Raw genomic sequence first — 20,855 nt, 5'->3', positions numbered from 1 at the left:
GAATACCTGTTCATTCTCTGATGTCAGGATGTCTTAGAGGAATATTATTATTAATAATAACAACTAGCCTATATGATTTGTGTCTTACAATAGAGAAATGACTATCTGAATCGTAATACAGCAAAGGATTTCGTAACCACTGCTCTGCTACGGTGAAAACGTCCAGAATATGAAATTTAAGGGGAAGATCATCACTTACTTATTCCACTACTGGTAAGTGATAATCTTGTCGTAATATTCTTGAATTATGTTCGTTGGATGACCGATTAACTTAGAGGTAATGTATGTTATTACAAACAGCCATACTAATACCAATAATATATATATATATATATATATATATATATATATATATATATATATATATATATTAGTAGATGCATGGGTGAATTACAAATAACTTGATGTATATATGTAAACTGTGGCCATATTTAAAAACGATCATCTTTTCAGTTGAGATCGTCTAACAAAGAAACAATGGCAAGCGTAAGTAACAATGAAAAGAAAATTTTTATTTGTAACACCCTGCATCTAAAAAAACATACATTATATATATATATATATATATATATATATATATATATATATATATATATATATATATATATATATATATATATATATATATATATATATACATATATATATATATACACGCAAATTGTGGCCACATTTAAATACGATCATTTTCTCAGGTGAGTTGGTCTAACAAGGCAACAATGGAAAGCGTAAGAAATAAAAGGTTAATTGTAACACTCACCCCTGCATCTCGTAATGCTTCGCAGGCCTTCCCTTCGTTTCAGCGCCACCTTCAACCTATAGGGGATAGAATTCGCCAAATTCCGCAAAAAGGGGTGTGTTCAAAGCTTTCCCAGCTCGAGTGCATGGCGGTCTGGAGTTTATCGAGCGTTGTCTTGCCCTCTTCCCCTTCAACAAGACTTGATCGCTACCCAAAGTTTTTTTTTTACTGGGGACAAATCAGGGGAACTGCCTGGCCAAGACTTATTATAGTCAATTTGGTAATCGTTTAGCCAATCAGTGACGTAATAATTGGCGAGAGTGAGAGTGAGTCAGTGACGTAACCGGCGGCGTGGCACCTAGCACCGTCCCACAGCAGCATGGATGTCCCCCGATTTCTCAAAACGAAGATTCCAAAATGCCGCCTAACAGCGTCAGGTAAAATCTCTGTTGACGTTCTCGCTCTTGGGAAGAATTCGAAAGAAACACTAAATCCCCCACACCAAAAACCAGCCCCAACACCTTAACATACTGGGAGAACTTGACCGTGAGTTGCAACATGTTTAGGCCAAAGATTATCACTATGAGGCACTTTCCACTCTATTTTCCCCTCCTCACACCCGTGAAATGTAGCCTCCCCCATCCTTCCCTTGCTTTGGAGTCTGGATGGAACGTGTGGATAGTAACGTGGCCAAGCAGTTGAATGTTATACTTTTAATTTACTTGCAATAGTCAAGGCTGGACGTCTATGTGCCGTTTCCTGAGCATGAGAGCGCGAGGAGAAAGCCTACGGGGGCCCCAAGACCAAGAGCAGGGCGGACACCCCCACCCCGGCCGGACGCCATGAACTTGGCAAGGCCGCCTCTCTCACCTATGCCATTTTGCTTAATAATTTCACTTGTTTTCAGCCCCACCTTATAACATTCAGTTGCACGGACTATATCATGGATGGCACGCTTCTCAGACATGTTACACATTCATGATACATGCACAATCAAGTAAGAGCACAGCCGGTTTGCGAAACACTTCGGTAGAAGGATCAACAACTGCGAATGACAGTTCGAAAACTACTGATGATGATAACTGATCTACCTGTCACATGCCTGGGTGGGAGGAAGAGTTGGGGTAAGTTGACATTTAGTCATTTTTTGCTCGTAGATTTTTTCTCGAGGTGAAAATTGCATGGGAAATCATCGATAATTATAATCGTTTTCATTTCATCTGTCAACTCACGGGTAAAGAGGTATGGCACATGCGCACGGGTAGCACATGAGTGACTGACATTCAGCGTTTCCGAAATCGTTGGCTCATTTCAATAAACATGACTATTTTTCAAAAACGCATTTGAATGTTTATATAGTCAAAGAACCCTCGCCCCTTCTGATATAATTCATAAACATTTCGATCTTTATTCATAATAATATACCAATACAAGCACATGAGAGACTTTGTTGTATCCAGCATTCTACTCAGATCAAACGCAAACGAACGATGAGCTTTCAGCCATTATGATTGCTCTCTTAGACCTATGGTCAAAAAGTATTCAAATAAAAATATTTTCTTGTCATTCAAATTTTATTCTAAGTGCAGTTTTATTGCATGTATATGAAAATAACTTTATTACGATGCCAAGTATACCTCTAAAACATAAAGCGCGGACCAATGAGCTTAGGCCTATGCTACTGATTCGCCAGGTATTTTATTTTACTAACTTTCTTTTAAGCACAAATTCATTCCATTTCAGTCAGAAATTACTCTTTTATTGTAACATTTATTTATTCATTATATCTAATTATTGTTCCAATGACTAGCAGTAAAGAAAAAAAAATTGTACGCCTAGGCTAGCCGTTTATACTGTATGTTAACAACACAAGATGACGGGAACTGAATGGGATTTTAAACTTATGCTGGATAAGTTATTTAGCTAAATAGTCCCGAAAGTGCCCTAGCACTGAGCTAATACATTTATTTGTATGCTCAAAAAAATTTATATAAATATGCAGAGTACTCTGAAAAGAAAAACCACAATACCATAGCTATCATGCCATGTTATAACTGAAATATCCTGCTTTCCCGCCAATACAATAGTGGTTTTTCCATTCACTCCCCTACGTCCTAGACGGCCTCATAGACAACGCTGTTCCTTGCTTATTTCAAATATTAACCTACCCATGTAATTTACATGCAAAAATTATTAAAATACCTCTTACTCGCAGTCGCACAGCCATGTGTCTTTTTAGTACCTATAGTGTGATAAACCACAATTGTTTAAAGTCCATCGTTCGTTTGCGTTTAACCTGAGTAGACTGTTTGTTAAAAGCTCGTCATTCAACTAGACAGCACACCCTCGCCCCCTCTCTGTCTAATGATTGGTCTTTGTGCTTATCGGGTAAAGCCAGGGCGTACGAGGTCATGAAATGCCGTCTTGAACGTTAACAGGGCGTATGTGATGCCGTCTGAACGTTTTTTTTTATCGATATCGTTTCTGCGATCATCAGTCTCCGGTTTGTATTTTCTTGTCCAATTGCTATTGTTGCTTGTATCGATAAAATTAAAGAAACCGAAAGTACTTGTCGTGAGCGTAAATAACAAGTAAAAAATGCGCCGAAGTTTCTTCGGCGCAATCGAGTTTTCTGTACATCGTATAATCAAAGCCACCGAAAACAGATCTGTCTTTCGGTGATCTCGGTATAATGTTGTATAAGTCGCGGTTCATGAAACTTTAACCACGGCCCAGTGGTGGTTAGGCCCATATCGTTGCTAGACGCACGATTATGGCTAACTTTAACCTTAAATAAAATAAAAACTACTGAGGCTAGAGGGCTGCAATTTGGTATGTTTGATGATTGGAGGGTGGATGAGCAATATATCAATATGCAGCCCTCTAACGTCAGTATTTTTTAAGATCTGAGCTACGTGTTAAATTCTATTCGCAACATGGAGAGATTTAACAAAAATGGTGTCATTTTCACGAGAACGATTTCGTCTCCATTTGTTGAATTTGGTCTGCTTTTCATAGTAAGGTCTTCTACATGTATCATCAAACCATGGCTGGTCATTTGTCCTGAATTGGATTACCTTTCTAGGGACATACCTTAGTAAAATGGCCATCACCATTTCATATAACATCTTCTTGGGATCTGCATCTGATATAGCATCAGGAAATATTAAGTGCCTGACAAGCTTCAGTAATGCGATCCCAGTTGGCTCTAGTTACTGAAGTATTTTTATATGTTTTACTGTTGTGTGGACGAAGCATTAATTCACTAAACCTGAAGACTGACAAAAATCTTCCTTATTACATTAGCCAAATGAAGTCTCCGTGTCCTTGCTGCGCGATGGGACGCGGCAAATGATGCTGTCAAGTATATAACGGATATTCGGTGGCAGCTGTCCCTTCAGAGGGTTTGCTTAAATGATTTATGATACTGATATCATAACGAGTCCCTCTCTCTCAATGATGTATGCTGTTGAGCTGTTTCTTAGAAAGGTCTATACGTTACTGTCACGTACTGGATAGAAGTGTTAGATCATACTATTTCATCTATTCTAAGAATTCCTGGCTTATTTAACTTGTCCATTTTAGATAGGTTAATTGTCATTATTTTGAAGTGGGTTGTCCTTTACTGCTTTCTTTCCTTGCAGTTGCCAAGCTTTAACTCGATCGTCCAACTGGGACGTTCGAGAATAATCTTTAACACAACTCATACAGAGGTAAAATGTTTACTTGAAACTCATCATGAGATATGTTAAAGGACTGATAAATTGTATGATTTACTACAGGGTTAGGACAATAATAATTTTTATTCTTATTTCCAAAGCCCTAATATCTCTAAGCTGTAGGTGGGCATTTTCACACTACATTTGACGTAAGATGAAGCATTTTAAATTAACATTCTACTTTTGTATCAGATTAAAACAGGAGAGAATGAAGTCCTGCTTCACCCTCAGGCCTCTCTCTCTCTCTCTCTCTCTCTCTCTCTCTCTCTCTCTCTCTCTCTCTCTCTCTCTCTCTCTCTCTCTCTCTCTCCTAGATTTACATGTTAACGATTGCGTTGACGCACTCCATGTAACAGATGTATCTTGCAAAGGAGTAGAGATCCTACGAAGTCTTTACAAGATAATAAGTTCCGGATCACTGATTGCTTTCTTAAGTGGTGAACATTCCATATCATGTGATCAGAAAGGTTTCATCACCTTCTTATATGTCAGGAGAAATGGTACTAATTATACGAAGACGTTCCTGGATGATTTTAAAGATAGATAAAGAGGCTGCATTCTACAGAACGGCGAATAAAAAAAAAAAATTAGTCAAGAAATATTTAGAAAAATTGCCACCCCTACGCTAAATTATCCGTGGCATTTAAAAAAGTATTATTCTAAACTTTATGTTTTCTGATATACACCACGAACACTGGGTGAATGAAAGCTGAGAGAGATTGAATTAACAACTGACAGATGCTTATGGTTTTCATTTGTCATCAGATTAGACGCGAAAATTACTTAATTTTAACTAATGTGTGAAGGCTACTTTTGAATGTCACATCTGAAATTCACAATTGAACTGTATGTACATACACAGAAGTTCATGTATTCATGTAAGCATACGCGCACATATACACACGCACACATATATATATATAAATATATATATATATATATATATATATATATGTGTATATATATGTATATATATATATATATATATATATATATATATATATATATATATATATATATATATATATAATATATAATAACTTTTTCCATCTTTAAAGTTTTGGTACCAGTTGTTAACATTAACATCATGGGCCAAGAATAACCACGTACCGAAATATGCAAGGCAGCAAGCTCATTAAAATAAATTAAAGTGCAGATATATTGCATACTCTCTCGGACATTTTTTAAAACCTCTTGAAGCTTCTTGGAAATATTCCACATTCAGTTCAATTAGGTTTGTTTGGAAATCACGGGAATTAAAAACGGCTTGAATTCCCAGGAAAGGGGAATCAGCATTTCCACGAAAACCTTGGAAAACCCTCTCGTTTTATTTATTTATTTATTTTTTTCGTGAATAATGGTCTTTTCTGTAACATAAAATTCAAAGAAATGAGCAGAATTCTGTTTGCCTATATTTCTGCAAGAAAAATTATGAATGTTTCTCAGACACATAAAAATGGATTATTTTATAACTTCTAAATGGATTCTCTCTCTCTCTCTCTCTCTCTCTCTCTCTCTCTCTCTCTCTACATGCATCATACACACACACACATACACACACACACACGCGCGCATATATTTATATATATATACATACATACATACATACATATACACATATATACACATATATATATATATATATATATATATATATATATATATATATATATATATATATATATATAAATCGTCTTCTATATATATAAATTCGTCTTCTCCTTATAGAAAACATCTATATATTGAAGGAAACAGACAGCAGTTTCGCAATGGCATTGTCCTAGAAAGAAATATTAGAAAAACTGCGGACAAGTATTAAACATAAGTTTACGTAGCGGACAGAACACACCCAGCATTCTAAAACAAGTCTAGAACCTTTATCAAAGAAACTCTTATAAAAGTATTGGAAAAGTTAGCTTGAGACATCTCGGAATATTCAACATTTCGTTCTGTATATCGTCCCGTGTGGTTTCATGCTGAAGCAAATTGGTTTCTGCTTTTAGGCGGAAATTGTTTTTTATCTCACTTGTGATCGATAGCTAAAGGGATGGGTAGATAGAGAGAGAGAGAGAGAGAGAGAGAGACAGACAGACAGACAGACAGACAGACAGACAGACAGTTAGATAGATAGAAATATCTCATTTCTGAATATTTTTCATACAAACAAGACAGACAAACAGATAGATAGATAAATAGTTTCTCATTTCTGAATATTTTTATACCAAACAATGTTATATATATATACAAACAAATATATGTATATATATATATATACAAATACATATAATATATATATATATATATATATATATATATATATATATATATATATATATATATATATATATATATATATATATTTATATGTGTGTGTTTGTTTGTGTTTATATATGTGCTAAGGCGTGACTCAACAAAACGGCGAGGTTAGTGGTCAATAAATAAATGAAAATTATCTGGCAACTAAGAACTTCCTAGCAATCGATGATTATTATTCTTTTCTTTCTCCTCTAAATTGTAAACTAACGGTGCGAGACTCGAGAAAGCGGTTTGCATATTTGATATGGATTTAAGAGGATATAAGCATTTTCGAAGCAAGAGAGATAAAACTTCTCGTTTGGTATTCGAATCCTTTTTTTTGGGAAATTTTCTCCTCGGCTGCATTATATCTTGAATAAGAACAGGCAAAATTCATCAAACGGCAATATTCAGGTGCTTAGTGTTAGTCTAAACTTTTGAACAAATAATTTTCTAATCAGTTTTCTCTTCGGAGGTTTAATGCAATTGTTCTTCAACAAAATAAATTCTCCTCTCACTTAACAAGAGAAATAAACTGTGACTACTTGCAAATAATAGTAAATGTTACTTTTTATATTTTTATTGTACTGTTGACTAATTTATCATTCGTGGCAAATGATTGGTGAATTCATTACAACCCCCCAATACCTAATAGTAACGGGGACCACATCAAGGAACCAGATGAAAAAAAATTCATTTTCAAGTTTCACTTTCTGTCAAAACTTTTAAAAATTTCACGGGTGAATTAAATTTTTTCTTTCTTTTGATGAGATGTATTATTTCTGCAAACAACAGATATCTTCCACTGAATTTACAATAAATTTTTTTATCCTACAACTGTCCATTTATATTTATTGTATTTTCTCTGAATTTATACAGCACACTCTTCATGAAGATAAAAAAAGTAATAAGGCGCTCCCTTTTACATCAAACCAGCCATTTTCTTATTTTTTTTTTTATTCTAGGACATGATTTGTTTCCATTATGCAATCTCTTACGTGCTCTCAAAAAATCTTCTTTGTATCAACATCTATGCGTTTACATTGTATTTATATTGTTCTATCATGAGTTGCATCTAGGGCCGTGTATATTTTGTTCTTCACTCCAAAACTTATCATTTACCATTTTTTCTAAAGAACTTGAGCCACGACTCCTCTCCGTAATCTGAATGCAAACTGCTCTACCATACATCTTCGCCATATACTTTATAAATGATATGCTTATACAGTTCTTACAATATCCTTTGTCTTGTATCCCCTTGTACACAGACACAATTATCCATGTCACACATACCATTAGAACCTTTCTTTCACCCAAACATGCCTTCCATCCCTTAGAGGACACTCTATCACACTTCCACACCTGTATCCCATCATCTCACTTATAATCAATCAACTCATTGGGGGTTTCAGCTCTTCAAGCTGTTACTTGGGTTTCTTACATGATCAGTATGTCATTCTTCAATCGGAATTCTTAAACTTTTCTACCTTCAAGAAATCTTCTAAATACTCACGCCATAGGCCTTGGAGAGTGTTCTCTTTATGCTGCATCGAAAAATGTTCGACTTTTGTTTTGCATTTCAGTTTAGTTAATTTTTCCACTTACATTCATTTCTCAACAGAACAGTTTCTTAATCTTCCTAAAATTTTGCTATCATAACACCTATGTGTGTTGTTTTTTCCTCTCTATCATTTCTTTTTAACTTAACCTTCTTCCTGTTTATGTGTATATGTTCATATTCAGAGTTATATATTTTTTTTTGCATTTTTGCAAATTAAAGTTTTTAATTTCTTGTCACAGCATTTACTGGTTTGCCCTCTGTCTACTCTGCTATAACAACAAACATTTCCTCTTGGCTCTATGATCCCATCCCATCCGGCTGTTTTATAAACTCCTAATTTATATTTTCACTTCTGCGTCCTTACCCCTAAAGCATTTTCCACCCATTTTGTTCTTTTATGCAAAAGTTAAATATACCTTAGTTTAACCAGACCACTGAGCTGATTAACAGCTCTCCTAGAGAGGGCTGGCCCGAAGGATTAGATTTATTTTACGTGCCTAGGAACCAATTGGTTACCTAGCAACGGGACCTACAGCTTATTGTGGAATCCGAAATGAATTTCTATCACCAGAACTAATTCCTCTAATTCTTCATTGGCCGGCCGGAGACGCGAACTCGGGCCTAGCAGAGTGCTAGCCGACAACTCTACCGACTCTCCCAACAAGGAACTCAAATCATGCATCGTTTTTTGATGAAGTTCATCTGTCCCAGTCATATTTACGGCCAAATTGTCAAGCCTCACTTTATAACTGTAGCTTATACCTATTTCAAATTTAATTTCGATGATGGGATGTATCTTTGGCCATTTCTATTCTCAACTTGCACATCCGCTTGCTCCACCTCTGTTTTATACCGGCGCGTGCGAGCGCGCACACACACACGCACAATATGTATATATTGTTAAAATATAATAAATGAAGTATTTCAGGGAAGACGGAAGACGTAGAATTCCAGTATTCCTTAAACAAGCGCCCTTTTTTTCATATAATTATAGATAAATATAAAAACAGAATTATAATACAATTGAATGCTGTGGATAAAGTATAGCTATCTGATCTGAGTGAAGACTGAATAACTCAACTGTTGTGTTGCTACAAACCCTACCAATAATTTTGAAGTGATGTTCTTTAAATCCCTTTTAGTTTTATGAAAAGAAAACTGTTGTGCGGGCTTTGTCTGTCTGTCCGCACTTTTTTTTGTCCGCACTTTTTCTATCCGCCCTCAGATCTTAAAACTACTGAGGCTAGAGGGCTGCAAATTGCTATGTTGATCATCCACCCTCCAACCATTAAATACCAAATTGCAGCCTTCTAGCCTCAGTAGTTTTTTTTTTTTTTTTTTTTTGAGGTTAAAGTTAGCCATAATCGTGTGTCTGACAACGATATACTGTAGACCAGGCCCCCACCGGGCCGTGGTTAAAGTTTCATGGGCGAGGCTCATACAACACTGTATTTTCGGTGGTTTTGATTATACGATGCGCAGAAAACTCGATTGCGCTGAAGAGACTTCGGAGCATTTTTTACTTGTTTAGGGTAGCTTACAATTTCCGGAAAATTCAAGTTCCGATCAGCCTACATAAATACGACACATTTAATTCAGTCAGACAGATGTATGACTCCAAAAGTCATAGTAGGGTGAAGTCTCTCTTTTTTGTACCACACAGATGCCCAAATTCTTCACAAACATTTCAGTGGTATCATCTCTTGATGACAATCGTAATTTAAGAAGCTGTGGCCAGTTTAATGGGCGTAGTCCAGAAACTCCTGCCCATAAAGAGAGGTATCCGTTTAGGAAATTGGTACCTGAATAAAATTGAAATTTTATGGATAATAACCGTTTGCACATGAGTTAGATGACCATCAGAAAGGAAATAATTCCGATTGAAAAGAGTAACGAGGCCATTATAGTGTCTAATTCATTGCTTTTCTTGATATGTTGCCGATGCTTTTATCCCCAGGCAAATTAGCATTATCATGTGGTTTCCCGAATTTATGAATGGTTCTGGCTTTTGGGGAGAAAAATTTAAGGAAATTCGTAATAGAATAGCTGATCTAATAATTACTGAAAAATTTAATTTCATAATCATGATGGAATATTTGATGATGACGCCACATTAATCTTGATAAACGGCGAATATTAGATGAATAGAATTGCAACTCGATCAGCCAATTAAAAATTAATCCCCATACTTGGAAATAGGTAAAATGGTTTTACAATATATGAATATGGTCATTTGTGTGAAATTGTTATATTGTTGACCAGTTTATCAATAAAAATCTTCAGATTAGTGGCTTAATGGATGATACTTTTGAAAATAAAAACAAAGTAATAAACGCGATACATTAATCAAAATTTTAATAAGTTAGTGGCTCAACGTACTATATACGATTCGATGACTAGAAGATAGTGGCATACTCATCACTCATCACTCATCAGTTCACAGACCACTGTTCGGTCTTTTCTCAACCTATTTAACTGCCTTGAGAACCAAGTGTTACAATTGCTTTCCAACTAGGGTACCGATAGTAATTGGATAATCAAATGGATAATTTATAATTTTGAAGTACTAATCAAAACTACTATCGATTTCAGGGATCGCGAGTCATCGTTTTTATCAAATATCTTTCAAACTAATTATTTGATCGAAATGGTACTTTGACATAGTGTACAAGACATCTCCCGCTAATTTTTGGTAATATAGTGCATTGTCAAATGGTGTTAGTTAAGGCGTTTACTCTTGGCTTTTAAAGGCAAAGTCGCATGAGTCAGCAGGACTATTCTACGCAATCGAACGTCGCTATCCCCCATAGACAGGAAAGGGGGCCCGGAGATTGGGAGGTCAGGAAAGTGGGTTGAGGAGGGGAAGGGGAGGGAGGAACGGGATGGGGATAAAGGACGTTCGAATGCATAGTTTGTCGATGCTTGTCGACACCTCGTAAGTCAAGGGTAAACGCTTCAACTAAAACGATTAGCGGGAGGTGTCTTGTACACTGTGTCAAAGTACCATTTCGATCAAATAATTAGTTTGAAAGATATTTAAGACTCGCGGTCCCTGAAATGGATAGTAAATTTCATTTGAAATTTCATCAACCGAAAAGAACACCATGGCTTGATAACCTAGTTATTTATGTTTTGATAATGCTTCGTACTAGTTCTATTCAATTAGCTACATTTATATTTTATGACACTTTTAATTCATTAGAATTTTCTTATGTTTTGCTTCCACAGCAACCATATCTACAGTCAATGAAGGAGGACGTATTCTTTTTTTTAATGTTGAAGGAATGTAACTGTATTTCATGGAAGAAAATCAAGCAAAATTATCAGGCACTTTGCCACATAATCTATCTCTCCTCCATTCATCTTTCTTTAAACAGTCATTGCACAGCATATATCCTGTGAAAAAGGTCTTGCTCTGCTTTCGAACGCTAGTGATATGGGTAGGATACAAAATATAACATTAATTTTGCTATCACCACAAAAAGTTATGATCACTCAGATTTATACTCTCCAAAATGCATGTCATTTTTCACCATAAAACTACCAATATTTTCACCCTTTATCCGTCTTAAGTTGCCTCCTGAAGCTAATTCTTAATTTATTTATTTATTTATTTATTTTTTATGGTAACGCCTATTTTCATGTTCTGACTCTGCAGCAGCAGGAAGTTTTGTTTACAGTAGACCACGGTTTGTTTATATTTAGCACGGGAGCGTAAAAGCACAAACATAACTGGATTTGTTTTACGGGTGCCATTGCTATACGATTTCGGGAAGAAATGTGGTTTATATTTATGCATAAAAATATTTTAAGGGAATCAAAAATATTTAGATTTTGTAGCTGTATACCTTAGCGAGATGTGTACCAACTGTACAGTTACTGAAAATATTAAGTAAACAAAAAATATAACAAAGCGAATATATTACAATAGTAGGTACTCTAATCCGCGCAGATTTTCCAGTTTTAGTTAAAATTCTTTTCATCAAGTTTCTCGTTGGGCGAGTGGGTTCCGTTTTCAGCTAGCACTCTGCTGGCCGCGAGTTCGAATCTCCGACCGACCAATGAAGAATAAGAGGAATTTATTTCCGGTGACAGAAATTCATTTCTCGTTATAGTGTGCTTCGGATTCTACAGTAAGTTGTAGGTCCCGTTGCTAGGTAACCAATTGGTTCTTAGCCACGTAAAATAAATCTAACCCTTCTGGCCAGCCCTAGGAGAGCTGTTAATCAGCTTCAGTGGTCTGGTTAAACTAAGATATACTTAACTTTTTTTGTTCGTTTGAACGCTCAGATGCTCGAGCACAGAAAACACATGCATAGAAGGGAGTGGAACTGAGATGAAAGAGGGACATCACTCGAGCAGGAAGACAGATAAAGGAATACTGAAGAAAGAAATTAATCTAAACGTTGGAAATTAATACATATGCTGATCTTACGGTAAATAGAGATATCATGAAATATAATGTGAGTTTATGGAGCATTTTCACTCAAATGAATCACGATCTTTCCGGGAGTCAAAAGTAAAATTCCAGAGGAGAAGCTGCTGAAAAATACAGAAATAATAATTGCATCCACCAAAGACGTTATGTTCTTGGTTTTTTAATTTTTTTATTTGTAGTTATGTTTCCTTGTTTGTTTATTTAGCTGTTTGGACTTTTACAGAAATTGTACCACAAGATGTGTAATTTTTGTAATGTCCACAATGCTCTCTTAGCTTCTCAAAATAAAGTCTTTATTGCTGATGGCATCATTTTCTCTGTCATATTTAAAGAAGGCAGTGTCTCTTCAAGAATAGCACCCAAAGGATAGAGAAACGATGCTTGACCGGTTGGAGTGATGAATATGTTAATAATATTCAAATTTAGGTTTTTTATGGCAACGGTTCGTCCATATATACATAGTCAGGAGGGAAGGATGTTTTTCACTCACGAGAAAATAATATAGGAATGTAGTCAGTTTTTGAGATGCGCTTAGTTCTCAAGTAACCTTCGATAAAAAAAAATACTCTGAATACTGTGACTGGACATAATAAAGAGCAGGTGTTCCCTTGGGACTGAAAACTACGCATACATCTCAATCTCATGAAGAGCGTGCGTTAGCCCAAAGAATTATTGAGAAATTATTGATAAAGGAAACAGAATCACACACATAGATAGAGTTTATGACTTTGTTACCTCGTGCCAAGTTTCAAACCGAAGCAACTACTGCCAGGTAATCTGACTGCTATTCGAACGAGCGATCAGCGGAGGTGACTGCCTCTGAAGTGGCCAGAAGCCTTCATTCAATTTCCTGGAGAGCGAGATTGCTATCGCTGCCCATGGCACAAGTCATGGTAAGCCTTTGATGACCCAAGTCAAAGTGAAGACTGGTGTTGGAGCACGGGAAATCAATCTAAAGGATTTTCTTATTGCGTCTTTGAATTCAATTACGCTTGAATGGTCAGCTTAATTTTATCGAGCGTCGTCTGTTAGATCAGGGGGTGAATCTGCATGAGTCATGCTTTATCCAGTTATTTTGACAGCGAAATGAATCAAATTTTTGTGAAATTTAAGCAGTGGAAATTTCTGTGATTATTACCTAAGGATGAGCGCAATTTTACAGATGCTGATCTTAAGAAATTAAGTTGATTTTCTGTGAATATGACCCTCTCCCTAAGCTTTGAAATAATTGTTAAATTTTACATAAAGTGGCACTGTTACTAATGAAATTAACATGCAAAAACCATATATGGAAATCTAATGGATTGCCAGAACACTTGAAATGTACGTAGAATCAAAATATGAATTCACTCAGGTTATATTTGTCTGAAAACAAACTTGTCAGAGAACCTCAAATAAAACCTCTTCCGAAAAACTGTGTTGGAAAGGGAGATGAAAATTAGTTTTTAATTACATGGGAAAGGATGGTGTACTTTAAGATCTTAGATAATAATGAAGAATTGAGTGAACATAGTATGAAACGAGAATTAGCTAGAGAGTTATAGGAAAAAGTGTCTGTAGACTTTCCAAGTGCAGGATTGATTAGCAAACGAAAGTATTAAAAGTAGACTTTTATTATCCAAGAAGCCTGAGCGTGCACTGAAGATAGACACACACAGCAGCGTGAGTTATGACCATGTGTGGTGTGTGTGTGTGTGTGTGTGTGTGTGTGTGTGTGTGTGTGTGTGTAAGCATGCGTGCGTGTATAGGTAAAGAAAGGGGTTGAGAGAAACTTTGAAGGATAAATCATTGCCTGCTAGAGTTTCTATTATCGTTTCCATGTCCTGTTGAAAGGAAAACTTAAAATTTTCAGTAAGCGTACTCGTTTATTCCGGGGTTGTTTAATCATATCACAAATCCCTTTCCTCAAGTTTAAACATAATTTCTCTCGCATTTACGAATGGACTTGAAGTGTGCCACATACACATTTGCAGTCGTCTAACAAATATTGTGAGAAGCCTCTGCCACTGTGTGCCGAGAACTCCCATCCATCACCGTCCGCGAGGAAACGAATCAGTTTCTGCGTCGCTCGTGATCCATCTCTGGTTCGAGCTATCGGTACATTACACAAAACCGATATGCAAATGTATGATGGGCAACTCTCCTTAGCATTGAATAAGAACAATAATTTATCCTTTATATAAGAGAAAAAGTGATAGTAAGATTTATCAGACATATCCCTTGTTTAGCCTCGTCACTATCCGGGGTACGTGGAGATTGTTATGGGTTTATTAAATCGCTTAAAAGTAAGACAAATAACATTGGGTTATTTGCAAGAGATTTTTTTATAATCAGGAGAACCAGAGGAAGGATGGGATCTCTAAATATATCAGAGGGACCTATAAAATACACGTTTTTCCACGTATACCACACTAAGTAAAATCCACAAGGCACGAAAATTAAATTTATTAAGGTTTTGAAGAGACCACCTCCTTTTCTCTCCAGAAGAGGAATCATGTAGTAATGCAACAACTATATAAAAGCATTACTTTAACATTATTCCTTTTCTCTCCCGTCGTGTTCTTGAGAGATTAATCATGTACATTAGTTGGCAGTGAAAACCAATGAACATTATAGTGATCAGTTTTAGTAAAAAAAATGATTGACTGGTTCAAAGAAGTTTTCTTAACAAAATTGCCTTTGCTAGTTTTTTTTTTTTTTTTGAAGTCATACAGGAGAAGGATAGAGGCGGACGCATGATTTTTTAAATTTCATAGTTACTGTTAAAGATTAACATTGAAGTTTCTTCTGAATGTGTTGAAAGCTGAAAGGCAAGGAGCCTTGGAGTTTTTGAGAGACACGACAATTAATGTATAATAATATTGGCCCCACAATCAGAAATCAAAGGAAGTAAGTTTCTAGGTTTTGAATGATCGCATTGAAAGAGATATAAGTATTTTTCTTTTAAAATAAATGTCATTGTCCATTCAACAAGGTATTATATACTTGCTGCACACTTGAAATCAGATACAACATATTCCAATATCAAATTGACGAGGCTCTTTTGAATTAAATGGAAGTCCACCTCTGTGTTCAGGAATATAGGTCAACTTCTCTAACAGTAATGAATTTCACTTTCCTTTGGCCCTTTGTGCTTTCAGCAGCATGGACTAATCCCTCCCCTATCTCTTTTGTCCCCGATCAACGAATCTCCCCTCCGCCTGAAAGCCGTTACTTTAACATTATGTCCTCCATTTTCCCATTGTTTTGTAGACAATTGTTTAAACAGAAAGCTAATTAAGCTAAAGCCCAATACTTCGGTAATTAATTGCATAAAACGGTTAGACAGAGAACTAAATGCAAGTTTTAAAGCTTCTCCCCTTCGGCTTTTCAAGTAATCCATCTCTTTCAGGACTTCCCTCTGTAGGGTATCAAAGTGAATTGTTACAACCATTTTTTCCAGTGTATCGAATGTAAAGGGTTGACATTAATGCTCGTGCATTTTTTTGTGGGTGCTTTTCACTCTCGGAATGGGTTAAAACTAGAAAGTGTTACTCTTTCAGGTTTTAGTAAGTACCAATGGGATGTAGTTACTCGTCCCATGCCTCACCTAAAGATAGTTGAAGGGGCTCAAGTGTCGGGGTCTTCTGATCTTTCTTAATGGTCAATCATCCAAGTATTGACCAGCCCCAGTGTTGATTAACTAGGCTGGTCAAACGACAGCAGTACAACGCACGATCATCCTATAACTACTTACAAACAAATATGTAATGTAAACTATAATGTAAAGCCACTGATCATCTTCATTCTCTCCTTTTTGGAGTTTTGTGGTATTGATGAAGAATTGAAGAAGCACTTGCTCGGAATGTTACAACATTTATTCGTCCTTTCATATTTGTAAATATTACATTATCGCCTAATAATTCTGTAACTTTCTGTTTCACATACTGTTCAGAATACGCATGATATTCTGAACCAGAAGACTCCAGATTGACTTCCATTCTTTTCTCTAAGTCACATATGGTTATTTGATCTTCATTATTTTTTCGGTATTGTACGACAGCAAGAAAACTATTTGTTCTTTCGTCCCACTGTGGTCGGCCTTTCAGTTGCAGCTTTTCATTTGTTGCTTCATTTTATGGCACATACCTTACTGGAATTGCTCTTCTATTTCTGAAGTTTACGTCACATAAATTGTGGTAAACTGCATCTACGGCTGGAAGGTCCTCAGCAAATACAAGTCTTGCCAATACTTGTTTACTTCATTCAACGTCCCTACTGGTGCATACATTCATAATGGTAGCATGCAATGCATGAGTTCGAACTGGGAAAACATCGCACCCTCTCTTTCTACCATCGAATTTGGCTTCCTGCCCACAAAACAGGCATTGTTTATTGTAATTCAATTTTCCCACTTGTGATCAAAGCACAGGTTCATTACTAGTACTAGCAGCTGGTTTTGCCCTTTTAAAGGCTTCAGTGTTGTTTGGATTACACCATGTTTTCCTACATTTCGAAAGAACGGACTGTCCTCCTTGAGTTCGTATACCACTTCCTCTTGATTCACTTCCTTTGTTTATTCCCTCACTTCCTTTCCTTCGGAATGTCACTGTTTGTTCATCAGGCAAGTTCTTGTCACAAAGGACACATTTCACAACTACGTTCTCATCCACGACCAGAAAACAAAGGAAGCAAGTTTCCAGGGTTTGAATGATCACATTGAAAGTGATATTAGTATTTTTTTTTTTAAATAAATTGCATTATCTATTCAACAAGCTATTATTTGCTTACTGCACGCCGTCGCCATTTGAAATCAAATACAATATATTCCAGTATCAAGTTGATGAGGCTCATTTAAATTAAATGGAAGTACATCTCTGTGTTCGGTAATACAGGTCAGCTTCCCTAACAGTAATGAATTTTACTTTCCTGAAAAAAATAAACGTTAAGAACGGTAACAAATAAAAAGTAACTGCATGATTTATGACGAAGAAAAAGACCTCAACAAATAAATCAAATACCTTTCTCATGCTTGTTACTGGTAAAAATGTTTTTGAATTGCTTAAAATAACGTTCCTGATTCAAAATGCTATATGTTTGTTATATATTTGAAGTTAATCGGAGGAATATATGTATTTTATAGATTTCGACAGTTAATACAAGATGGCGGCCAATATGGCGGCTTTCCCATACTTAGATTTTTCTAGACTTTTGATATGTTGTTGGGGATATTATTCCAAGTCTAAAAACCTTACTTTATTTCTTTCACAATTAGTTTGATGTTTTCAACTAAAATGACTAGACTATGAATTTCTAGGGGCGAGGTGATAGAGATAACACAATTCCCATTTACCTTCTTCTTCCTCCACATATTACGTTACTCTAACTGGTCACAATAGCGATTAATATCCATATATGATATACGAAATGTTCAAATGTTAGTGATACAACTACTATTTCCGTTATGTATTACAGGCTGCAGCCAGTTTTATGAATGAGCCCTTAACTGAGAGAGAGAGAGAGAGAGAGAGAGAGAGAGAGAGAGAGAGAGAGAGAGAGAGAGAGAAAGAGAGAGAGAGAGAGAGCATAATCCACATAAATATGAAATAATAGTCATAAAGGTGCTAAGCAGGTGACTGATCTCACTCACAATTATAATACTATAAATTATAAGGACAGAGAGATATATGTTTAGAGTTTACCGTAGACCTAAAAGAAATTAAAAATAATGCCTAATCCCATTGCAAACAAATATCGCAGGGCATTGTCATCCCAGTCTACATGCGTGTGTAAAACTGCCATTCGTATTGGACAGAATTCTCATAAAACACTTACAGAAACTCTCAACTTTAGAACTCCCGATTATTCAACGAGATTTCAGGTAATTTCTTCGGTAATTCAGTTTAAATGAATATAAGATTCTTTAGTTTGTTATATTTTGGTTTCATAAATTTAACATCATTTATCCTGACGTCGCCACTGGTGTTAGATTTTTAAAGTGCGATATCCCTATTTAAGAAAAAACGCCTTTATATATTGATAATTTCCGTTAAGTTGTCTGAAATTCTTTAATCTTTGCTGTCATTATCACTGAATAGCGCTCGAACTTAGTATAAACGACAAATGATGAAATCACTCAAAATGATTTGAATTGATCTGGATGAATCCAGTTACGAGCTTCGTTACCTAGATTAGAGGAACAGGGCAATGCCCTGAGCTCTGCATTCGAACGTATATTCTGTGCCATTTTTATATTTCTCTGATATGTACACGATTATATTCATATCTCTTCGGTGAAATTTAAATGTAAGCGTAATTACGGCGCAAAAAGAAGTAAATCCTTGTCAGGTCTGTTAAAATTTTAGCTAGGAGTATCGGTGAACATTTCACACAAATGACAACATATATATATATATATATATATATATATATATATATATATATATATATATATATATATATATATATATATATATATATATATATATATATATATATATATATATATATATATATATATATATGTGTGTGTGTGTGTGTGTGTGTGTGTGTGTGTGTGTGTGTGTGTGTGTGTTTTTGCTAATTTGAGTTCTCATTTACTAGTTCTAAAAATTATCAGTAGTAATCCTTTTTGTTCACAAGTTCACAGTGAGGAACTGAACTAAGTCAGCAATGCAAAAAGGAACACTCATTCCAAGGGCAACCAGGTCTATAACTGAAGATCACTCAAGTGAAGTTCATTCTTGTTAGGGAAGATAAAGATGCCTGCTCAGTTACAATCTGGATGCGAACCCGAAGTGCATACAAATAGCTGGTAATACGCCGATATCCCAAAACTGCTGTGAGTGCAAGAGAGAGAGAGAGAGAGAGAGAGAGAGAGAGAGAGAGAGAGAGAGAGAGAGAGAGAGAGACCTGGTAGCTTGTGAAAAGCAATGGCAGGGAAAATAAGAAAACTGGAAAATCGTCCGTTCTGACGGAGCAGGGAGACAGACAGGCATACAAAGTAGAGCAGCTGTAGCACATTCTGTTCTATTATTGGAGCTAGAATGAAGTGCAAAGGAAACACTGTTAATCGCCATTTCTAATCTTCTTAGTGTAGCCCTGTTGATGCGTCCGTTTACGATCCTAACAAAAAAGATGGATTAGTTCCATGCACCTTTTAGTCATGCCTGTTATTTTTACCTTTCCGGCAATGTAAATCTTTTCCGCTCCTCATAATAAACGTAATTCCTTACTATTCCAATTAAATAACAGAAGTTTTTGAGCAGGAATACCTTTTCTTGCTGTGCCGGAAAAGTTTTTCTGTGCAACCATGTCTTCATCTTTTCTCAGTTAAAGATATTCCAATAGCCATCTATTGGACAGTAAGGTATATCAAAAGCTTCTCAGTGCTTTACCAATTATGTTTGGAATTCTTTACGTTTGGCACAGTTCTGAACCTGCACGTACAGTGAAGGAATATACACATATGAATATTTATGAAAACTGGTTCATAAGCCACATTTTATCACTGTGTATAATATAGCCCCGTTTCTGTGCCTGGCACTTATTTTCTACCTTTTATAGCAGGGGTACTGGACATATTTGCATGCTTTTATTTAAATTGACGTCTTCATCTGCTTGGGTCAAAACTTGTAACTCAATTTTCGACATTTTCCCTTCGTCAGATGAACTTGAAATTTTGCATGGTTACTCAATCCCGGTGACGATACAACTTTACATGATCAGTAGGTCAGCAGTGACCTCTAGTGACCTACAGTGACCTCTCCCAGTATCTCATGTTTTGTATGAAAATCATCGGATTTTTCATACCTTCTTTAACTCGGTAGAGTAAGTTAATAACTCTACGGATTTTTCAAACCTTCTTTGGCTCGACAGGATATCACATTCAATATCGTTAGCTACAATCATAAATCGGTTACAATTTCTGTCTATACTAAAAAGTATAAAATAAAAGAAAGATGAAAACAATTTTAAACACGCCTTTATTAAAATGCACTAAAAATCAAAAAATAATTTTTTTTTGAGACACGAAGATTTTCATACAGTTAATCATGTATACAAAAATAAAAGCATGGGCAGCAAGCATGGCAGGAAATGCTACAAGAAATAAAAAAATATATA

General features: G+C 35.7%; 1 protein-coding gene across 2 annotated transcripts in view; it reads right to left on the bottom strand.

The window, feature by feature from the left end:
• Positions 1-861, bottom strand: part of LOC136829368 (uncharacterized) — a 489,602-nt gene extending 488,741 nt beyond the window's left edge. For both annotated transcript variants that reach the window (XR_010850369.1, XM_067087816.1), the window contains exon 1: positions 761-861. The gene's annotated coding sequence lies outside the window, so the exon portion shown is untranslated. The remainder of the gene's footprint in view (positions 1-760) is intronic.
• Between the last annotated feature and the right edge of the window lie 19,994 nt (positions 862-20,855).

Source organism: Macrobrachium rosenbergii, chromosome 44 (genome assembly GCF_040412425.1).
Source record: "Macrobrachium rosenbergii isolate ZJJX-2024 chromosome 44, ASM4041242v1, whole genome shotgun sequence".
Classification (NCBI taxonomy): Eukaryota; Metazoa; Arthropoda; class Malacostraca; order Decapoda; family Palaemonidae; genus Macrobrachium; species Macrobrachium rosenbergii.
The sequence above is the reverse complement of the archived record's forward strand: the minus strand, read 5'-3'. Positions and strand labels throughout refer to the sequence as shown.